Source organism: Phoxinus phoxinus, assembly GCF_949152265.1.
Source record: "Phoxinus phoxinus genome assembly, chromosome: 8".
NCBI lineage: Eukaryota > Metazoa > Chordata > Actinopteri > Cypriniformes > Leuciscidae > Phoxinus > Phoxinus phoxinus.
In genome coordinates this window covers 21,423,664-21,429,794 of record NC_136883.1, presented here as the reverse complement: position 1 = coordinate 21,429,794, position 6,131 = coordinate 21,423,664, and positions in this window count along the sequence as shown.

Genomic DNA, 6,131 nt, shown 5'->3' with positions numbered 1-6,131 from the left:
CACACACACACACACACACACACACACACACACACACACTTTGTATAGGTACTGTTAATGAAGAAAGGAAGAAAGGCAATACATCTTACAAAACTCACTTGTGTAACAAACAAAACAAAATACATCTCTGTGGCAACACAAGAATGATAAAACGCACAGATAAAGCATTAGTTACACACCTAACTCTTATCCTTATCATTCTGTCACACTAGTGCTAAAAAGCTTCCTGTCTTTGTCAGGAAGTGAGAAAGAGACATACTGCATGAAATTGCCCATTTTACTCACTTAAATTAAAATCACTTGAATGCACATGACATCATAATTATAACTTCCGAACTCATAATTAGGAACTTCCCGAGAGAACATGAAGGCAGCATGACTGTTAGTTGAATCTCTTCCACACTTCTCGTAAGGAGTGTTAATTGTGGGGCACAAGAGTGACTGTTACTGGAGTTCCTGATAATGAAGAATGTTTCAAATCGGTCACTAATAAGAATCCATTTCTGTCAGGATGCAGCCTTAGAAGACAGCTGAGTCTGTAGACAGCAGGCGGCGAGGCAGATCACTGGGGTTTGGAACAGAATCAAAATTTCTACAAATCTATAAGTTCCTATACAATTTCTGGCAAAATGATTGGTCACATTCACCAGCTGGAGTGCCCGTGATACCCCCCAGAGAGCACTCCCCTAGACTTCTTTGCTGTCCTAACATGAACTGCATATCTCATAACACATTGCCTGGACTTATGTTTGATTACATTCACCTGTGTCTCATTATGTTGTAAATGCCTGCCTATTTAAGCCATGTGCATTCACTCATCCTTTGCAAAGTCTTGTAAGTGTCACACTGCATTTATGAGTGCACTCGCTGATTCTGTGTCAATGCTTTTTGGATTATCTGTCATGTGTTTTGTAGGGCTGGGTAAAAAAAATATAGATTTTCCGATTAATCTTTTTAGTAAGTTATTTTGTGGTTGATTAGTGGCCTTTGAGAATCAATATCAAATCAGTCTTTTGAATGGGGTTTCAAGCCTTGCCAATTTAAACATTCAAGCGCAAGACAACGAGAAAAACAACTTGCGCATTATGTAAGAATTTTGTGTGCGCAAATAATAAAATGCATTTCTCTTTCACGTCTCCTTGCGTTTAAACGGACAAATTCACACAAATGTATCTCAAAATCCTATAAAACATAGTTGGTAATAGCTCAAGTGAACGTAAACAGTCGAAAAAGACGACAAGTGTATCACTATATTAGATCTAGCATTAGACTTATATTGACAGCATATTTTAAAGGTGCTGTATGGAGTTTTCAGCGGCATCTAGCGGTGATGTTTCAGATTGCAACCAATATGTTTACAAGCGAGTGCTCGTGCGCGTGCTTTCTTTTGTTTTTTATTATTATGTGGAGTTTGTGTTGGAGTCTGTGTTGTGCTAGTCGTTTCCTAGTATTAGCAGACTCCATGTCATAAAGTTGTAGTGTCGTCGCTGTTGAGGTCAAAGTCAGTAGACGAGGCGAGAGGCGAGACGCTCGGGAGCGCGCATGCAGGTCTCAGTCACGTCACTGGATTTCGCGGCAAATCCGACCCGGAGCATCACATAGAAATAGGAATACTTGCTTTCAGAGGTAATAGCAAAACCCGCCAAGTGGATCATTTTATTGTGAGATTACAACCCCTTCACACACAGGTAATACAAATGGATTAATTTTAGTAGAAAAACTCCATACAGCACCTTAAAATAATACAATAATGCGCTCAAAATAGATTTCCCAGCGCCCAGTGTTGCTTCCTCGTGGCTCCAAGAGGTGGTGTGAATGAAGGAAATGTGAATGAGGTATGAATGAGGGAAACGTGAACATAAGTTATCTAGCCTAAGAAAAATTGTTTTTTAAACCAGCAGCCATATCACCCTGTAGCCCAGTGGTTGTCCACTGAAGCTAAACAGGGCTGAGCCTGGTCAGTACCTGGATGGGAGACCTCATGAGAAAACCAGGTTTCTGCTGGAAGAGGTGTTAGTGAGGCCAGAAGGTGCTCACCCTGTGGTGCGTCCTAATGCCCCAGTATAGTGACGGGGACACTATACTGCCAAAGCGCACCGTCCTTCGGATGACTCTCTGTGGTCATTCAAAATCCCAAGATGTCCTTCGAAAAAAGAGTAGGGGTGTAACCCTGGCATCCTGGCCAAATCTGCCCCTTGACCTCTGTCCATCATGGCCTCCTAATCATCCCCATATACTGATTGGCTGATCTCCTCTCCACCAGTAAGCTGGTGTGTGGTGGGCGTTCTGGTGCAATATGGCTGCCTTCGCATCATCCAGGTGGATGCTGCACATTGGTGGTGGTTGATGAGATTCCCCCTTCCATATGTAAAGCGCTTTGAGGTCCCAGAAAAAGCGCTATATAAATGTAACACATTATTATTAATTAAAGGGATGGCGGACAGCAGTGTGAGTAGAATAATAGATGCCCCAGCTACGTTTCAATCCAAAGTCTGGACCCACTTTGGCTTTTATACCATTAATGGGACAAAAATGTTGTAAATAGACATCTTTGACGCTCCTCACCGAGCACACACAGATACACACAGGAGCGTTTGAAAGCGGGTGTCTATCAGCAGATCCGTCTATCAGTGGAAATATTAGGGATCTGCTGACATTCACCTGCTTTCAAATGCTCCTGTGTGTATCTGTACAAGCGCTCTGTGAAGAGCGTCAAAGATGTCTATTTACAACATGTTTTGGAAGCGTTGATCGTTGTAGGCAATCACAGAAATATTATGTTAACCTTTTCACAGGCATTTTGTGCTCATAGGTAGACAGAAATAGTGATATCCGTATAGGATTGACTAGCAATATATTGATTGTCGCAGAATCTCTGTAACGTGACATTATCGGTATCATGAGCCATGTATCGTATCGTGAGGTACTCTGTGATTCCTACCCCTATTATATGCAGTTATTTTACATTTCAGTGCTTTATTCAATTTCTGTACCTGAGACCTACCTGAAAAACCTTAAAATCACTGATTATTTATTATTTATTTGTATCTTTGTTCAATTGTATTTATTTATTTGTCCTATTGATGAGTTTAATTATGTTTTTTATTTATGTAATTTTTGATTAATGACTGTTTACTTGTCTTTAATCATATTTAAAATTTATATTAGTTGAAGTTTTAGCAGTGGTATCGATATTGGAATCGAGAATTGTTAAATTTCACTGGTATTTAAAATGTTGTCATAACACTACTTATTACAGTACAAGGATGGGTCATGTTGTTTGAAATGTTTGAAACAACAAATGTTGTTTTTATTTTGTTCTAGGGCCAGTTAAAATGTAATCATTGAATTCACTGAATCAAAAATCAAGGATCGAATCGAGAATTGAATACAATTTGTATGATACCCAGTATTTTGACCTGTTTTATGGATTATGATTCTGGATTGCCCCAATAAAAGCTGCGTTTGGATCCTCAACCCGTGTTTCAGAGCAGTATGTGACAATTAGTATAACTCTACAGTTCTGCTAAACAGCATCCCTGCTTTTTCATATCTTCAAAATCATGTCCCAGCTTTTTGGATTCATATCATAACATATTATAAAACTCTGTTCTCAATCGTGCTATCGTCACATGCTAATACACAGCGCTTTTTTTGTCTTGATTTTTTTGTATTTGGGAATTATTAATTATGGCCTTTTGTAAAAGAGCACAATACCACCTTCAACCGAATGCTTTAAAAAGGTCAGTCAAGTAGCATCCTGAATATTATTAGTGAACAAGACCCCAAACTCCAACTGCTTGACTATTAAACCCTCAGCGCTATTCATGCCAACTATTTGTGGCTTCTTCATATCATCTGCACGAAGGGGGAGTTCAAGGACACACAGCAAAAACACAAACTAGCAATGGCTCACGTATCACACCACACAAAACGACGGGATCAGATTAGTTTGTTTCAGAAGTACACACATTTATTTCAGCACTGTGATCTTTGAATAATCAGACAGTGAGAAGTGACACTTGATGTGAGTGCTGATGTCGCAATAGCTCTGCAGACACATCAAAATACAATCTGCAACTAGAAGTGAAGGTTCCTTTGCAAACTTTAAGCTAGCTTGGCAAAGACGTCAGCTTGGTGATCAAGGGGGATCAAAAAGGAAAAAGAGGAAGAGGCTTTTAAGAGCAGGGACAATAGATGAAACTCCAATTGAAGGTTTGGTGGATGGTTGGAGGAGGAGTTTATAGTGGAGAACTAGGCCACTAAAGGGCAGAAAAAAAAGGGACAGAAACTGAAAAGACATGAAGTTGGAATTGGCTACTGCCAATATATGTTTGGTTCAATTGAGGAATCTGAATTCAAAATTTATTCATGCATCTCATTGTCAAGATTTTTTGCACAAACGTATAAATGACTATAATGCAGAAATAATATACTCACTGGCCACTTCATTAAATACACTTGCTCAACTGCTCGTTAATGCACATATATAATCAGCCAATCACATTGCAGCAACTCAATGCATTTGGACATGTAGACATGATCAAGACGATCTGCTGAAGTTCAAAATTTGCATCAGAATGGGGAAGAAAGGGGATTTAAGTGATTTGGAACGTGGCATGGTTGTTGGTGCCAGATGAGCCGTATTTTAGAAACTGCTGATCTACTGGGATTTTCAAGTACAACCATCTCTAGGGTTTACTGAGAAGGGTCCGTAAAAGATAAAATATCCAATGAGCGGCAGTTCTGTGAGTGAAACCGGTTGATGTCAGAGGAGAATTGCCAGACTGGTTTGAGCTGATAGAAAGGCAACAGTACAGTTAAATGACTCATTACATGGAGGTTTTCAGAAGAGCTTCTCTGAACACACAACACGTCCAACCTTAAAGCAAGGCTACAGCAGCAGAAGACCATACCGGGTGCCTCTCCTGTCAGCTAAGAACAGGAAACTGAGGCTACAATTCTCACGGCTCACCAAATTTGCACAATAGAAGATTGAAAAAAAAACGTTGCCTGGTCTGATGAGTCTCGATTTCTGCTGCAACATTCAGACGGAGTTAGAATTTGGTGTAAACAACATGAAAGCATGGATCTATACTGCCTTGTATAAACGGTTCAGGCTGGAGGTGGGGTAATGGTGTAGGAGATTTGTTTTTTTTTGTATTATTTGGACCCCTTAGTTTGAGCATCATTCAAATGCAACAGCATTTTTGAGTATTGCATTTTATTAAAAACATCTTACATATAGTACCTTTAATTAGCATCTTTGTTCTGTGTTTATTTGTGCTATTGCTTGTAGTTTGATTGTCCGTTCTTATTTGATTACAGACAGTTTACTTAACTTTAATAGTGTTTGAAATTTAAATTTATATTACTTTTTTCATTAGCATTGTTCTTGTAAAGTGTTACCACTGTTTTTTTGAACATGACAATGAGTTCACTAAACTCAAATAGCCTCCACAGTCACACCAAATCTCAATGCCACGATCCCACAAAGAATTAAAGGCATAGTTCACCCAACAATTTTAATTAGGCTATGTCATCATTTACTCACCCTCATGTTGTTCCAAACCTGTATTAATTTCTTTCTTCAGCTGAACACAAAATATATTTTTAAGAATGTCAGTAACCAGACAGTTGATGGTAGCCATTGACTTCCATAGTATGTTTTCCCCCTAGAAGTCAATAGCTACCGTCAACTGTCTGGTTACCGACATTCTTCAAAATATCTTCTTTTGTGTTCAGCTGAAGAAAGAAACTCATAAAATAACAACTTGAGGATGAGTAAAAAAAAACAATTTTAATTTTGTGGGTGAACTATCCCTTTAAGGGAGTTCTACAAAAAGGGATCCAAACCAGTACTAACAAAGTGTACTAATAAAGTATAGCTGGTGAGACACCGGTATACAGTATATTGTTCCAGACAATATAATTTTTTTCTTTCTCAGATATTAATGCTGCAACAATGACCTGCTACACAAATCTACACACTGTGTGTGTGTGTGTGTGTGTGTATGTATATATATATATATATATATACTTTTTTTTGGCTTGCACATTTGCGCAGCAGGTCATTGTGTCATGAGTCAGATGATTTAGTCTCTGTCAGTAAAAATGCACCCATCACAACA